Here is a 17,797-nt window from a genome sequence, read left to right as displayed (position 1 = left end):
AAAATATAATTAGACAAATAGAAAAATAAAAAAAACAAAAAAGAAGTAATAATATAAAAAAAAAAAGAAAAAGAAAAAAATAATAGAACAAAATTGATTTAAAAAAATCATGTATTACTATTATATATTACAAATGTACTGTACTACGTTTATACATTATGAGAATTTAAAAAAAAAAAATAAATCTAGCTAAGTATAAGTATGCTGTGTAATTAGCAACTCAATATAGTTCACAAGCACAACATTTTTGATTATTGTTTTTCTCTTTATTTATGTTTTACTTAATTAAAATGTCTCTAAATTTTAAGCTCAATTACCCTTACAAATTTTATTCACGTACTCTATCAACATACCAATTGTAATTGTACAAACAAAGCAAAATGTTTATGGGTTTTGGCGATTTCGCCTTTTGGAAGCTTCGGGTTAATAATATGCCAAATATGAATTTATCTTTAAAATGATTTATTTTTGAAATTTCAGAATTAAGACTGGTGTGAATCAGAATATAAGAACTGTGGAAGGTTAGGACATTAATAATACTCTCAAACTATTAAAAACAAGAAACTATCATAATATACGTAGAGTAAATCCAATAAAAATTTCATAAATTAAGGACAAAAAAGGAATGGGCAGATATAATGGGACTCTCTGTAATGGCTTCGTGATCGTTTGGGATCGAAAAGCCATTCGACACATGTGTAACTGGCTGTCATGTTTTCATACGCAGTGCTATTTTCGGCAAACAAATACGAGGTTGAATTTAAATTTAAATATGGACGAAGAGAACATGTTCCCTGTATGAAGTAGCGTTTGATACTTCGTACAGGGAACGCCGACAGCCTGTTATTGATTGTTCGAAACTGGAACTGCTTTATCACTAATAACTGGGCCGATGATGACACTGGGTCAGCATGAGTAATAAAATCATCATTAATTCCATCCCGAACGATCATTAGTATTGACGAATCGTAAAGCAAAGGAGGTTATGAAGTCATAATGAAAATTGGTCCAAAGCGAGAATAACAAACTCGCTCACTTATTACGTCTAATTTAACACTGAGACTCAAATTATTAATTTATAATAATTGTAATTGTGTAGATGATAAGCGAACATGAGTACTGCCGGTGGCATTTATGAGAAACTCTGAACTCTAACCGTTCTTATCAGTTTTATTTTTACTTGATTGATTGGTTATTTGTGTTGTGACTTTTATAAATTTGATTACTTAAATTTTCTAGTTGTTATTTATTAGCTCTCAAGTAATTTTTATTGAAGATTGGAAGATAAATGAACATTTTTTTCTAAATTTAAAGAAGATAGTAGAGAGAGCGGTCAATAAGGAACAAAAATAGTTAAAACTATTTATTTTCTGACGTTTCAGCACTGTTTTGCAAGAATCCATCAAAGCTTTCGTGTTTTTTTTGTTTTTAAAACTTTATTTATTAATAAATATTACAATCTGCCACAATTCTATTGGGTAATGGGTAATAGTTATAACTAATCACATTGATAGTATAATTTTAAAAATAATAATAATAAGACAAGAATAAAAATATATAAATAAATGAAAAAAAAAAATTACTTAAAAATAAATGAAATTTCTCCCTAAATACATATAAACAGAAAGATAAAGAAAATGGATATTATAGCTATGTATATAAAGAAAAATAATAATAACAAAAATAAAAAATGTCACATTTACAATTTTATATACAATATTTACACTAGGGGTGTTTATGATCTTTAGTTTAACATGGGAAAGCGTGTTATATGGAAAAATATTTCCTTCTTTTACCATGTTAAAATGATATAACATATAACATGGTTCAGAGTCTGTTATTAGGTGTGCTAAATGGGGAATGGCGTCACGAAACAGACCAGCTGAGCTTGTCACCGTTTTATTTGTTGTCGTGTTAGGTTACTTAATCGTTTTTTTTTTCTTTTGTCTTGTGTTTTGGACTTTTTATAAAAACAATCAGTAGCCAAACTTTTATACTTCTATTTTTCACTTATTGTAGACACGTTGTAATAAATTACTGTAATCAAAACTTAGAAGTAAACAATAACATGAAGTTTTTGAAGGAAAGGTTACTAAACAAGTTGCTCAAAAAATCCGATAGGAGCTCTTATGCATATACCATTTAACATGGCTTTAAATAGAGCTGCTCACAATCATATACTTATAACATTTAACATTGTACAACATTTTACATTTAACAAACCATCATGAATACCCCTGGACTGTTTGATCCCAGGGCTTCCCTTTCACTGCGTCACTTGTAATAAGGCATTGAAGGCTGACCAAGTGTGCTATAGCCGCAAACACTCAATTTGAGTGAAGCATCTGACCATTGCCAGAAATCCAATTGTCCATTTTTATTTAACAATAAGTCTCTTGGTCACTGACAATCCAACCTTCATGGTTGATTATCACAAAGATTTATATGGAATCCCGAGAAATTTCTAAAACTCATTTGTTCGCTTTTAGAGTTCTGGTGACGCCTTGCAAAGTTGGGCGAAACTTCGGCAAATAAATATTTGTTAACTATTTTTTATTACGTTTTTTTACCGCACCTTCATATATTTTTTGAAATATTTATAATCCCGTTAAAGTTTTGTGATGGGCGCACGGCAGAAGATGTTTTTAATACCCTTTTCTGCATGTTTAGTGAAGTAAAGTATGCTTATTTTACATTGGGACAATTTTTATTACTTTTCCTTCACATTTTGATTGTTGATAAAAACTTCTCACCTGATAAGAAAACTGTCACCTCTAACGTGCAAATATTGTCAGTCCATTCTCACGATTAGACATATTTTTGAAGAATGTACTCACTACTTGCCAACAATAAACAGGATAGGACTGACCCCAAATTTATCAGAAGCTTTCACAGATGAGGAAGCTAAAATTACATTAGTGTTTGAATTTTAAAAGCACATCGCCTTCTTTATAAATTATAATTCCTCTTCGATTTTTATTTTTATTTTTTTTTATTTTATTATTTTTTTTATCTTTTTTTTTTACTTTTATCATGCCATAGGCGTTGATGACCAGAGGGTTTTATGCCTTTAAGCAACAATCAACAACAACAAAATATTTTAAAAACACATCTTATCGATAAAGTTATACACAAAAACGTTGAAGAAATGGTTTTTTATAAAATAGAGTTTATATTAGATATATTAAACAAACGTTCTCATACTCGACATTAGGTGAAACAAGTTAGAGACATTTGTAACGGCTAACGGCCCATACCATGATTACTCGGCGATCCCGTTCTGCGGCTTACCACCTGCCCTTGTCTGTGGCTAATAAACTGAGAACTACAGGTAGCCGCAGACCGTAAGTAGTGGAGGACTAGTACTACTTTAAGTAGAGCTGTGGGGGACTACTTTATGTAGAGGTGTAGTGAGGATGTAGAGTATGGGTCCATTAGTATAATAGATAGCATCTGCCTCGGGGTAGGCTTTATCTAACGCACTGTGGTGTTTGCTTCTAAGCCTCTCATCATTGAATTACATTAACAACTTCATAAACGAGTAACTCTTCAACGTCCTCTGAGTCTATTCTAATTTAAACTTTCACTTGCCGATGTATGGAAAATATAGTAAGGTGGAGTATTGCGTTCGTGTAAAATTTTGAATTATAGTTTTCAATGAATGTAAATAAAAGGAATAAGGTTCCGGGCACGGTCAAAAAATCTCAAATAGTAAATAAACTATTTAAAAAATATACAAACAACTAAAATAATGTAATAAAATAGAGAATAAATAAAATGGAATATAAGTAAACTAAGGTGTGACTAAATATGATTTAAAATGTGTGAATTTCATATAAAAATGAATAAATTAAATTTGTTAATTTGTATTTAAATTTTATTAGAAGGTAATGGCTAATATAGAGCATTGGTTTGTGCTATAGAGATAGATAAATGAACCGCTAGTGAAAGGCAATAAAATGTAAATAAAATGAGAGAATAGATAACATGAAATAAAAGTAAACTAAGGTTTGGCTAAATATGATTTAAAATGAGTGAAAGTTTAATTTATTAAATTGTTGAGGTGAAATATACAGTACAAATATAATATAAACTATATTTTATGTATGTATTTTTCTCTTATCATTTTTCATTTTTCGTCACATCTTTATCACTACTTCCTGTATACGCAACGTATTTGAAATCGAAATAAAGCCGTTAAACGGTTGGCACCTCCCCACTCCTCCACGCTTTTGCTTCATGGTTTCTTTCTGTTCAACCGATTGCTTTGAACAGGTAGGTTGTCCTGACTTGTTCTTTCCTCATTTATTATCATTATTATTATTTATTTATAATTATTCTTTCATGACGTTTATTTTATCTCTATAATTTTTTTTTTGCTCCTTCTCCGTATTGTTTTTGTTTTATGAGCATCTCCTGTACTTTTTTAGCTTTATATTTTACGTATTTTTATAAAGAAATTTTACTCTTGCCATTGTTACTTGTTTTTATTCTAATCATTTTATTTTAATTCTTATCATTGCACCATTTTGTATCTTTTTAGCCCTGATGAAGCCCTGCAAAATGGGGCGAAACGTCGGAAAATAAATAGTAAACTATTTTTGTGTCTCTTTTGACCGCAACCATGACCATCTTCTTATATATTCTATATTTTGGTTGTACAACGTTCCAGGACATTATCCCATACTTATGCACCATTGCATCCTAAAATTGTACAATTAAGTTATCCTTATCAACAATTTTTATCTATATGTAGGCTATATGTTCTATAGGCTGGAGAAGGTTAGAAAATCAATAATACCAGAAGGTATCTTTAGAGAAAGATAAAGATAATCAAACGAAAATACAATAAAAAAAAATCCCCAAACTATATATACATTCAAATTAATTACATTTCTTGGCTCAGGACATAAGGTGCAGATTGAGTTTAAAACGTTCCCCCAAGCCGACTCCTTGAGACACAGTACACAAGGACAAAGAAGGGCTCATGTCCTTAATTGCCCTGAGTACAATCCTTGAGCCCTCAGTTATTAATAACAGTTTCCCTCCTTCAAGGCCCCTCCATTATTAACCTGCCGTTTAAACACTCACCTTGTATAATTCGTTTTAAACTGAGTCTGGTTAGTTTGTCTTTGTACTAACATAAGTAAATACTTTAAAATTATAGAAAAATAAATAATGTTTTGCGAATTCAATTATCGGGATCTTGACAAGAGACTTACTTGGAATCCACAAACAAGACTGAAACGACAAGAAACTGCTCGTTGATTCCGATTGCTACAACACTTACTTGACAAACGCCCTAAACTTCCCATTCACTACAAAAAAATTCTATACACTATGATAATTAGACCAATTTGGACATATATAATTGAGCTCAGGGGCTCCACCAAACCATCAAATTACTCCCGCATCCAATCCTTACAATCCAAAATCCAACGTAAAATCCTTGATGCTCATTAATACGTTACAAATAAACTCATTCACAAAGACCTTAACATCCCATTCGTTGCAGATTTGGCCCAAAACAGATGTGCGTCTTTTCATTTCAAACTCCTTAATCATCCTAACCCAATGATTCTTAATCTTTCATCCTTAACAATCCCTGATAATCCCCCGAGGCGTCTGAAAAGAAGACCGCCAAAGGGTAGTTCCTTCCCAAGATTTTCAAGTGTATATGAAACATACAACATATTTACTTATTGTATTTATTATTTGTACAGTTGTTAATCACATTAAATAAATAATTTTTTAAAAAAATATAGGACTATGACTGAAGATGAACTAAGAGAACGGAACTATCATAGTACTATAGTATTACAATCTTATATGACTTGAAAAGAACAATTAAAATCATAAAGCCGACTGTGAGTTGGTCGGTCTCATCTTTGAGGAGTGTCCTCGAAGGACTGAGAGGGATCAAGGAAAATATTTAGTGTTCCTCGACATCTTTTCAGACCCTTGGCAGACTATAAGAAGAGTTTATTACACCTAGACCATTGATTTTCGTATAGCCATCTGATTATTTGCCCTGACATGATTCTTATTTATATATTCAAAATTGTTATGATATAGTTATCATAACATTTAAATTTCATTATCACAAAATGTCATATTCATTATCAATAATTATTATAACATATGGCAATCAGAACTAATTATTATTTTACATAATCAATATAAACATCAATAACTAATTGTTTTCTTCTTTTATGTTTAGTTACAGGCGCAATTATAATCATCTGTAGTTGTTTGCACTTCATCTGTTCATGTAGAGTAGTCAAAGTATTGCTCTAGATCAGTAAGGTGAGTCTGCAGTGTATTTCTGGCTATTATAATGTCACTGTTGAAAAAAAACTGCTGTTTAGTCACTAGTATGGACGATTCAGTAGTTCACTAGCATACATCAATATAGGAGGTATGTGTGAGATTTTTAAACTCGTATTCAACATCTACAACTACAGTTTATGAAATATTTAAACTTATTTATACTTTACTAAGTAGAAAAAGCAGCAGAGTCTAATTAAGATCTACGCAGTTTAATCTTGGACCTCTTAGTACAAGAGCCCAAGAGAAGAAAAAAGGCAGTTATTTCACTCCAATTTTTTATTACTTCAATAATTACTAGTCAAAATTGATGAGTCTGTCGAATACATGTAGGGGTTATTAACGTCTATTAACAATATTAAAAATATTAGAGTAAATCTGCTAAAATATGAGTCATAATGCAACTATTTACGTTCAACATTTACTGATATATAGTTTTTTAAATTGTAACATTTTACAAAAAAAAAAAAAATCATTAGTTAGTGAATTTATTTTGAGAAATGTACATCTCAAAAACCATTCCACTTACAAGTGTCTATTAGGACTCAAATTAAAGCTAGTTTAATGTACTATAAAGTAGTTTATAACATTTACCTTAGTGGGAGTAGTAGTTTTCATGATATTTCTTAAAATAAATTTATTTATAGTTGTTAGGATAGAATTTCATGTTCGTATGCAAATATTATAAATAGTGCTATCACTACGAAGATACATGTCATAAAATACTTTATAGTAAGTTATATTGCTTTTGATTTTAGTGCTATTTTATTTAGTATTATTTTATTTTTATACCAGATCGGCCTGGTGGGCCTTACATGGTTGATATAACTTATATTATATATATTTTTTAACAGTTGATTATGAGGGGGTATAGTCATACAAATGACACCTCTAACTATATAAAATGTTCTTATTAAAAGGAAAAAAAAAGAAAATAAATAGATAAGAATAATGCTTTTTAATAAAATAGGAAAGTGAAATTAATAACAAAAAATAATGATATTGGTACACTTAAATAAAACAAACAATTGTCTTCTAATAGTAAAAATTAATTCAGTTAATTTGAAAAACGGAGGAGAGAAGAAAAGTGAGAAAAAATAAAAATAAAAATAATAATAATAATGAATAAATAAAATGAATAATAATAAGTAAATAGAGGTAGTGTGACTATGAATTAATATTATATTTATTAAAAATTTATAAAATAATGTCCTGCAGCAGTCTGGGCTTCAGTCTTCGGGTTGAGGTTGGGTTTCCCAGGTTGTAAGTCACTGCTTCTTTAACTGTTGGCAACGGGAGTGGAACTTCATAAACCGTTTTTTGATATAATCCTCTATTGACTCCATTTGTAATTCGCGATGCAATTGGCTATTTCTTATTAACTAATGTGCATTAACTGCGACTCTTAGGACTTTATTTTGAAAAGATTGTAGTTTTTTTCCTTTTCGTGAAGGATGCCGCTCCCCAGACTTCACAGCAATTTTAGTGCTAGCAGACATCCGTATGTCTTATGATTTCAGAGATATATTTTTTCATAAATCAAAATGTTTGTCCCGACAACTGTGAAATCAACATTTGTGAATTTATTTTGTCGAATGTCATGAAAACTACGTTTATCTTCCCCAAAGAAAATAAACGTCTTAAACTTCTTTATAGTACATTAAACTTTTTAAGTCGAATGGTTTTGAGACATTGATTTCTCAAGATAAATTCAATAACTACTGATTTTTCAGTATATTTTTTATGAAATGTTGCATTTATAAAAGCAATATCTCGGGAACTATTGAACGTAAATAGCTCTATTAGGGCTCATATTTCAGCAAAATTACTCAACTTTGAATGATGTTATTTTAGGTTTTCTAGTGCTGTTAGTTTTAAGGATATAGAGCAATTTTACCTCAGGTTCTTATGTTGAAATAGTTTCCCATTTTAATATAATCGTGGCAATGAATCCGGGACCCTAGAAAGGAGTTAATAAAAAAGTTTAAATATTGAATACATTTTTCTGTAAAATCTTATTATATTTTTTTAAAAATTATTTACACACCTTGATCGTCTATCATATCTAATTTAACTTTTCTTCTCAACTTGAAATTTAAATTCTAAAATTCTGAGCAGTCGGAACCAATTTTTTTTTTTGTTTTACCTCCTTTCTTCAACACACCGATTAATAATAGAGTTGAAGCAGAATTTGAAATCTTTGAACAGCATGTGTTGTAGGGTCTTGTTTTTATGGCTGCCAGGTCATTGTGGGATCACCGCGAATGAAAAGGCAGACTAGCTATAAAGACAGGTCAAGTCGTAACACCAACATGCAAAGATGTTATTTGTTGGATCAAGGAAATTTGATGGCAAGAGTGGCAAGGTGAATGTTTCATCACGAGAGACAACAAGTGAAACGTCCAACCAGAAACATGAATCTGCTACAGAGTACATCTTCTCTCTTAACCCGTCTTCGGATAGGCCAAACTCGACTCACCCAATGTCATCTCATGAAAAAAGAAAATGCACCGATGTGTCGCTACAGCGGAAACGATCTCACCATTAGGCACATTCTCACTGAACGTATTGCTTACGAATCACACCGATTCTCTTCAGATGTACAGGAGATGACGAGAGAAGACCACACAATAATATAAAACTTTTTCACTTTTTAAAAATAATTAATATCTATGATCACACATAGCCTTACTCTAATTCCAGCATGTATAAGTGGATGCATAATTTAATATGGTAATTTACTTACTACGTCAATTCTAATTGTAACTTTATAAAATGTAAATTTGAAATTGTAATTGTAAATTTGTAACTTTCTCACTTTGTAATTGTAACTTTGTGAACATGTCAATTGTAATCTACTTTGTAAATCCTGTGTAACTGGCACTAGTGGTCGAAACAATTAAATAAATAAATAAAAAAGATACAGAGCTCTGGATGAAAAATTAATTTAAAAAAAAAATTAACTCATCGATTTAGACTAGTAGTTATACCTAGTTTTCATTGAAGTAATCCAAAATTGGAGTGAAATAACTTTTCTTTTTCGAAAAATTCACCGGTGACAGTCGAGTTTTGAACACCCTATATAATTTTATATTTATATTTTTGTTTTTTAAATATTTATTTTATAAAAATTATCAATTTTTTTTTAAAGAGTAAGTCCTGAATGAGAATAATATTGATTTGTTATAATGTGTGGTGCCCATCTTGGCATGGGTCCTAATGACCGAAGCGGCCCCCTTTTATATATTCTTCCTCCGTCCCTACTTTAAGTGGCCTCCGCTCCCTTTTATTTCATTTTTCTTATGACTATAATTTTTTCTATTTACTTATTATACCTTTATCTTTTTCTATACTCACTATTTATAGTTATGATTTTTACATTAGATAGGTTTTAAATTTGACTAAATATAAAATTATATGATTCCTAGAAAATTAAAAATAGTTTTAGGATCAAAGTCATTTCATTTGGGCAGAGATTAATACCGATAACTAATATACCTCTGTTCATAAAGTGAGACATTTAGAGCCCTTTGATGACCCTTATACCAATTATTCTTCTATTAATTAAATTAAAATAAAAACGTAAGTTAAAGGTTTTTTAAATTCATTATATACTCTTAAACAAGAAATAAAAAACATAAATTGCTTTTTAATTACTTTGTGATTAATTTTTCTGTATTACTAATATTTTAATTTTTTTTTTTAATCGTTTCATATTTATAAATTGACTATAACAGCACTTACTAGACAAACAATCTAACTACATGACTGTAATAAGGCCAATCTGGACATACGGTGTACTTACAATCCAAAATCCTCAATGCTCCTTACTTTTTCACAAATAAAATCATACATAAAGACCTTAATGTTCCCTATGTAACCGATCTAGCCCGAACCCGATATCACTCCTTTCATTATAAACTCCCTAACCACTCAAACCCCCTAGTTTCTAACCTTGCATCCTTTTCTATTCCTGACAATCCTCCGAGGCGCCTGACAAGAAGATGGCCACGAAACCAGATAATGTAAAATGTCATTAGAGTGCTACCAATGGGTAGTTTCTCTATACGCCTGTAACACTCAAATTTAACTTAGATCAGACTTATTAAATGTATTATAATGTACAGTTGTAAATAGCAATAAATAAATATTTATATATAATTTAATTTCTGGATTTCCTTTTTAGGAAATCTGGTATGTCAATTACAATAAATTTTTTGAGGCTAAAAACTTCCAATTTGAATATATTTTATTTTAAATTATCATATGTTGCACAAGTTTCCCTTGTGAAATTAAACGTTTGACTAATTATGAGGTTATTAAAGTACATGAATATGGGACGGTGGTCCCGAAATGTATGATAATTTACAATAAAATATATTCAAATTGGAAGTTTTCAACCTCAAAAAATTTATTGTAATTGACATACCAGATTTCCTAAAAAGGAAATCCAGAAATTAAATTATATATACATATTTATTTATTGCTATTTACAACTGTACATTATAATACATTTAATAAATCTGATCTAAGTTAAATTGGAGTGTTACAGGCGTATAGAGAAACTACCCATTGGTAGCACTATTGTAAAATTTATTGTAAATAATTTAATTTCTTTTTTATGATTGGTTTGTTTATCAACTATAATAAACAATATATAATAGCCTAAACATGGTTATTCTCTTTCAACTGCAACGTTTCGGCCATTCCCGCCATTCTCAAAGATATCTTATTTATAATATCATAGCTTTAATATTCCATTAGAATGTTGCTGGTTATTCCTATTTTCATCCTCTATTTCACTTAAAATTTTATTAAATTAATACTGTAGATTACAATCTTGTTGATAAAGTGATTGATAAGATTGTAATAGATAGTGCAAATTGAATAGAATTGTGAGTGAATAAGTGGATAAAAATAGGTTAATTAGTTAAGGTATATTTGCGGAAAAGGTAGAATAGATTATAACATTTTCATGAAATGTTTAAGCTGTGATATTATGAATAAGATATCCTTAAAAATGGGCGAAACGTAGGAGAGAAATGCTTTATTTAGCCATGGTGCCCAAATACATTCGGTTGCTACAATACACAGCCGTTTTTCAATTTCAGGTTCTTTTTAAATATTGCTCGATTAAACTATCTTAAAATTTTCTGTTCCCGTTTTAAGCTATTATTTCAAAAGTGAAATAGCACCGTCGCGTTCCGGGGTTCTTAGCGGGGTGGGTCCGGCGAGGAAGGATTGCCTTTTTTTGTGTTATGATCTCCTCTTGTGAGATTATGACATGTCGTCAATCAATCAATCCATGCTTGGACATTATAAAAGAATAATTATTTTATTTATTATTTATTATATTAAAAGAATACTCATGTTGAGACTATATAGATATTTGTGATTATAATTGACATATTTTTTATGTTTCTTGAGATATAGGCTCTTTATGTATATTTAAATTATTTTAATATTTTATTTTAATTATATTATATCAAATTCTTGAGACAAGGTAATTATATATTAAATAAATCTAAAATTCGTATCTATTATTGTCTCAACACTTTTTATTTTTCACCAGTCCAAAGTTTCGACCATTCTAGCCATCCTCAAGGACATCTTCAATATAATTTCTTCCTCACATTAATTTAAAGTTTTTTTTGCAGGCTATTCTGCCCAGGTCATTTTCTTTATTATAAGTTAAAAGCCTATTTTGATAAATTTAGAATCATTAACATTTAATTTTCCTTTATAAGATTATCAACAATTAATACACCACCATATAACAAACCATTTATGGTGCATTATCCTGGGCAGAATAGCCTGCAAAAGAAACTTCAAATTAATGTAAGGAAGAAATTACATTGAAGATGTCCTTGAGGATGGCTAGAATGGCCGAAACGTTGGACTGGTGAAAAATAAAATGTTGAGACAATAATGGATACGAATTTTTGATTTATTTAATAATTAATATTTTATGTTTAAATTAAGTTAGTTATTTAATGTATGCGTGTGTTTGCACTATATCATTTTGTTAGTGCTACATCAATTTGTACTCTGCTATTATATTAGGAATTTTGTATTATACAAAGTACTATTTATAGGTATTAATAAAATTAATGAAAATAAATATAAAAAACATAAAGATTAAGTTTTTTTTTTTTACATTTTCAATCAGCCGGTTATTGCGGAGATTGCAAGGGTAAGTTATATCAATACAGTTTTTAACTTATTACCTAAACATTAAGCATTGACGAAATTTGACTTATCGGAATAATTAAATACAATTATGATTAATAATAATTAAAAATAAATATTGCAGGATGTACATTAAAAAATATAAACGCGATTGTAGTTTGTTAAATAAAAAACGTGGTAGGTATTTTTTTTTTTTTTAATGTATCTTTATTATATATAATTATTCAATTATTATAGTATTACAAATAATAGCGGGTGTCTTTTGGAAGAGACTATATCCATCCATTATCAACTGTAAAAAAAAAAAAAAAAAAAAAAAGCGACTAAACTAACTAGGTGCAATAACAACCACGTAAAGGCCCTACTACGATGTGGTAATAAAGAAAGAAATTTGAAAAAGCTCGAAACGTTAAAAAAAAAATACTGTAGCCGTGAGTCAACCCTATGGTAATGGGAGCCCTTCGGAGTCCACCCTACTTCATTGAGTGGGTACTTTTAATTGGGAATAAATTTGAGGCTAAGCGTGATTCTGACTAAATCTCCACCTTGCAGAACCGTTGGAGAGTAACAGTGCTTCCTTACGTACGTAAAAGTACTACATCCCTGATTCTTCATGGGTTTTAGCGTTAAAGATTTAATTTTTTTTTCTTTAATAGTTTAGTGATCATCGTGTAATATTTTATTATTTCAGGCACTGATCTACTACACCTTCAATACCGTATAGTATACCGTTCCCTACTTCTTGCCGTGAAGAATATAACTCTAAATTGACTGTCTTAAACTACTTATTTTATTATATTGGTTATTGGATGTTGTTATTTGATCGCTGTTGTATATTACAGTTTTAAATGATCACCGCGTAATATTTTATTATTATAGACACTGATCTGCCGTTTTTCAACTTCAATTGCTCGATTCAACAATCGAAAGTTTCCTTTTCCCGTTATAAGCTAATATTTCCAAAGTGATCTTAACAGGGTGGGTCCGGCAGGGAAGGATTGCCTTTTTTTGTGTTCTCCTCATGTGTCATGATCTCCTCTTGTGAGATTCTGACATGTCGTACATCGACCAACCTACCCGCTATAATTGTCTGTATGAGAAGTCAGATAAGTAAGGCTATCGTGGAGGGCGGGAGTGGAGGGTTTCATGCCGTTTTTCAATTTCAGGCGCTTTTTAAATATTGCTCGATTCAGCTATCACCTTCACCTTCAATACTATCAATTTGTAGCGGTTCAGTATCCCGTATATAGTAGTGTTATATAAATAAATGTAGTGGTACAGATTCATTACTTTAATTTTAAATTAATAATATATTTTCATAAAATTGCAGAAATGTGAAGTGGTTCGAGGGGTGAGCATTTCATAAAGTGAGACATTTAGAGACCTTTTATGACCCTTATACCAATTATCCTTCTATTGATTAAATTAAAATAAAAACGTAAGTTAAACGTTTTTTAAATTCATTATATACTCTTAAACAAGAAATAAAAAACATAAATTGTTTTTTATTTACTTTGTGATTAATGTTTCTGTAGTACTAATATTTTATTTTTTTTTTTTTATTTGTTTCATATTTATAAATCGACTATTACAGCACTTACTAGACAAACGGTCCAAACTTCCAACACATTACAAAAGACTGATCTACATAACTGTAATAAGGCCAATCTGGTGTTGTATAAATAAATGGTACAGATTTATTACTTTAATTTTAAATTAATAATATATTTACATAAAACTGCAGAAATGTGAAGTGGTACAAGGGGTGGTCATTTCACCTTGTGACTTTTTGCAATCACCGACCATTCTCTTTGTATGAAATAAACAGTCCTAATGAAATAGAAAAGACTTCACATCTTTGGAAATATCATTCCTTCTGTTTACATAGCGAATAACTTAAAATACACCTATTGTTCTGAAGACGAATATACTATGGGAAGAACGGACAAAGTCAGGAAGAACGCTTACCTGACTCAGAGCCATTCTAGAAGGAGACAGAAGCACGCTGAATAAATCCCGACCTATCTCATGTTCTATGAAAAGTGAGGGAGCGAAGGGAGGTGTGGGGGCGGGCGGCGGCCACGCGAGTCGTTTTTATTACCGGCAATGGAAATGACCGTATTCCTTCAACTCATTTAATAATTCATGAATATTCCTAACATTTCCTATTAAGATTTAATGTCCTAGATTAATGGGATATATTAAAATATAAAGATTACTTTTATACTTAATAAGTTTTAAATTTATTTATCGGGTAATTATTTTTCCTTTGAACACATTTTAATCTCGGTAATCTGATTTTTGGTGCTCCGAACAATCCAGTAATCCAAAAAGTCCTTCTCGATCTATAAGTTATTGTAATCAGTGCGAAAATCGAAAGTGAAAATTTTTTGTGTATACTTTCACTCCTCCTCAAATTAATGATCTACCAAAGTGTGCTGAGGACAGCCCTGCTCTACGGAGCACCTATCCTGACCAACATAGCACCTTCAGTGGCCAAGAGGCTCCAACAGCCTCAGAGCAATATGATTAGATGTATAGTGGGACATACTTCTCACTTTAAAGAGCAAAGACGGATCACATACGTACGAAATTCGAACTACCGACTGTGACAGAATTTATATCGAGAAGACGTATCAAATTTTTTGACAGCCTCCAGTACTGTACGAACAAATTATTTAGGACACTGACACTGACAGGACGGCCACAAAGCTGGCAGACACACACAAACAGGCTTAGATTCGACTGAGCCCATGTAACTAAATGATTTGAATTAGCAAATGACTGACAGAAAATACAGACTGCCCCTTTCCAAACGATCAAATTTCCTTAGACCCCTTTTCAATGCATTACCAATGTAGAAAAAGAGGTACAAAGCGCCATCTAGAAAAACTTCAGAATTCTATGCTGCGGAAGATCGTCTTGCCTACAACATGTAAGAAGGGGAACCGCCGACTCTTCACAAACTACTTGATGTTCCAACGGTCCCGGACTTTATGCGGAGGAGACATTAAATTCCTGGACTCGCTAAAACATCAAACTAACCCACTGTTCCAAACACTGCAACCAGCATCCTCATCAGTGCTGTGACAATAATCAGCATCATAACCACTGAAAATATTGTAAATACGTGTAGATTTAATTACAGTTTCGATATTGGGTAGGCTAATTTCAAAGAATTATTATTATTAATAATTCGGCTCTACAACTCGATGTCGAGTCCTGGCCTCCTGCATCAGCTTCAACCAATCATTACGATCTTGTGCGGCCGCCACCCAGTTCCTCACTCCCATCATGGTCCTGGCATCACCACTTACACCGACACTCCATCGAAGGCGTGGTCATGCTCCATGTAGTACCTCTCTCACTATTTTCCTTGGCAGATCAATATCAGCCATCCGAGCAACATGCCCTGCCCACCTCAATCTACTGAGCCTCACAAACTGGACAACGTCTGTTTCCTTATATAAGACTTTGAGCTTCTGGTTTGTTCGAAGTCTCCATATCTGGTCATCCTTGACAGCTCCAAATATTTTACGGAGAATCTTCCTCTCCAAGACCATTTAGTTGTGCTCACCAGCCTTGGAGATAGTCCACGTTTCCGAGCCATACAGAAGAATTGGTCGATTAATTGTTTTATAAAAATAAATCTTGGTGTCCTTAGTCAAGGTACGGCTCCTAAAATAGGGACTGAGGCTATAATAACAACGGTTGGCACATAGGACTCTTCGTTTAATTTCGGAGTCCACTACATTGTCTTGGGTTATGAGCGATCCAAGATACACAAACCCAGATACTCATAATCAAATATATAAAGAAACCTATAATTTCAATGAAAATGTTAATAGTATATATTGTTGGCATTATAAATACATTATATCAATTGTATAAATAATTTAATTCCGTAAAACTAATTCAATTAATAGTATAAATATTTATAATACATATTTTGTTGGTGAACTTACTTTAAATAAATCCATTAAAAACATTAAAATTTGCACCTCTAGAACCCATGAAGGGTAAGTGGTTCAGTACTCTGTGAGGAAGTAATGTTACTAGACCAGCGGTCGTGCAAGGAGGTGATTTAGTCAAAATCACGCTCAACCACCATATTTTACCTAATTAAGGTTACCCTATTTATGAGGGCTCCGGAACTCACAGGGTTAACTTATGTCTACAGTTTAACAGAAAACAATTTCCTGCCCAGCCGGATTCGAAACTAGGTCCTTGGAGCATTAGTGTCTTGCCACGGTGCCACCACGCACCCCCAATAAATCCAATAATAAATACAGGGAGTATTTTTTTTTATTTATACATTTTTTCAGTTATAAATGTACAATCTCATAACTTTATCTAATTAAATCATCACTAGGCATTATTGAAGATTAAATAGAAAAACAAAAGTTGTAGCCCCTCAAAATACGGCGATATTATAAATATATTATATTATAAAACTCTAAGCACCCGACGAATAAAAAATGTCTTCTTTATTAACGAAGACAACTTTTCAAACTTTAAAATTTCAAACTGTCAAAATCAAAAAAAGTAAAAAAAAAATAAATAAAAAAATAAAAATAGTTATGTACATTCCTATTGTAGAATTTTATTTCTTTTGAGTAATCCGAACACCACGAATTAGTATTTGATAAATAATAATGTTACCAGTGTTCTGGAGATTCGTTTCTTACCAATAATCAGATTACCTTCTTTGAAGATATAGCAGTGCTGCTACTAAGCAATCCAGAATATCAATATAAAATATAATAATATCAAAAAAATATTTTTTTTTTACCCATAATAATTGATTAGGGGTAAGCACTTCGCTATTATTTTTTCTTCAATATGTCTGACTTTTTCTATGCACAATTTTGATAAACCATAACTAAAAAAAAATCCTTAACTTCACAAGTTTTATAATATAAATTTTAGATCATGTATAATGCACTGTGACAAAATTAAGGAGCCGATTAAATAGATTTTTTTTAATTTTCGTCTAAAGATATTACAGCAAGTTTCTTCTGAAATCTCACTCATTGCAAGTAACATAAGACTAAATATTGATGAATGTACAATAGAATATGACATTAGCTATAAAAAAAGACGTTACTTTTAATATAGGATTACATTGTAATAAAATCACCAGGAATTCCGACTCTGAATAAAGAAATAATGTAATCTCTGACATTACAATGTTATATTATAATTCAATGTTTCTACAATATTTATGCATTATATTTAATTATTAATAGATTATTCCAAGTAAACCACAATGGTTCCTATT

The 17,797-nt window shown here is 30.9% G+C and overlaps 1 protein-coding gene across 1 annotated transcript in view; it reads right to left on the bottom strand.

Annotated features, from left to right (window-relative positions):
- CARPB (Carbonic anhydrase-related protein B) overlaps nt 1–17,797 on the bottom strand; it is a 359,623-nt gene that overhangs the window by 333,350 nt on the left and 8,476 nt on the right. The gene's annotated exons all lie outside the window — the stretch shown is intronic.

Source organism: Halyomorpha halys, unplaced genomic scaffold (assembly GCF_000696795.3).
Source record: "Halyomorpha halys isolate HHAL.00 unplaced genomic scaffold, Hhal_1.1 Scaffold530.1, whole genome shotgun sequence".
NCBI classification, from domain to species: domain Eukaryota; kingdom Metazoa; phylum Arthropoda; class Insecta; order Hemiptera; family Pentatomidae; genus Halyomorpha; species Halyomorpha halys.
This window is presented reverse-complemented; position numbering and strand designations above follow the sequence as displayed.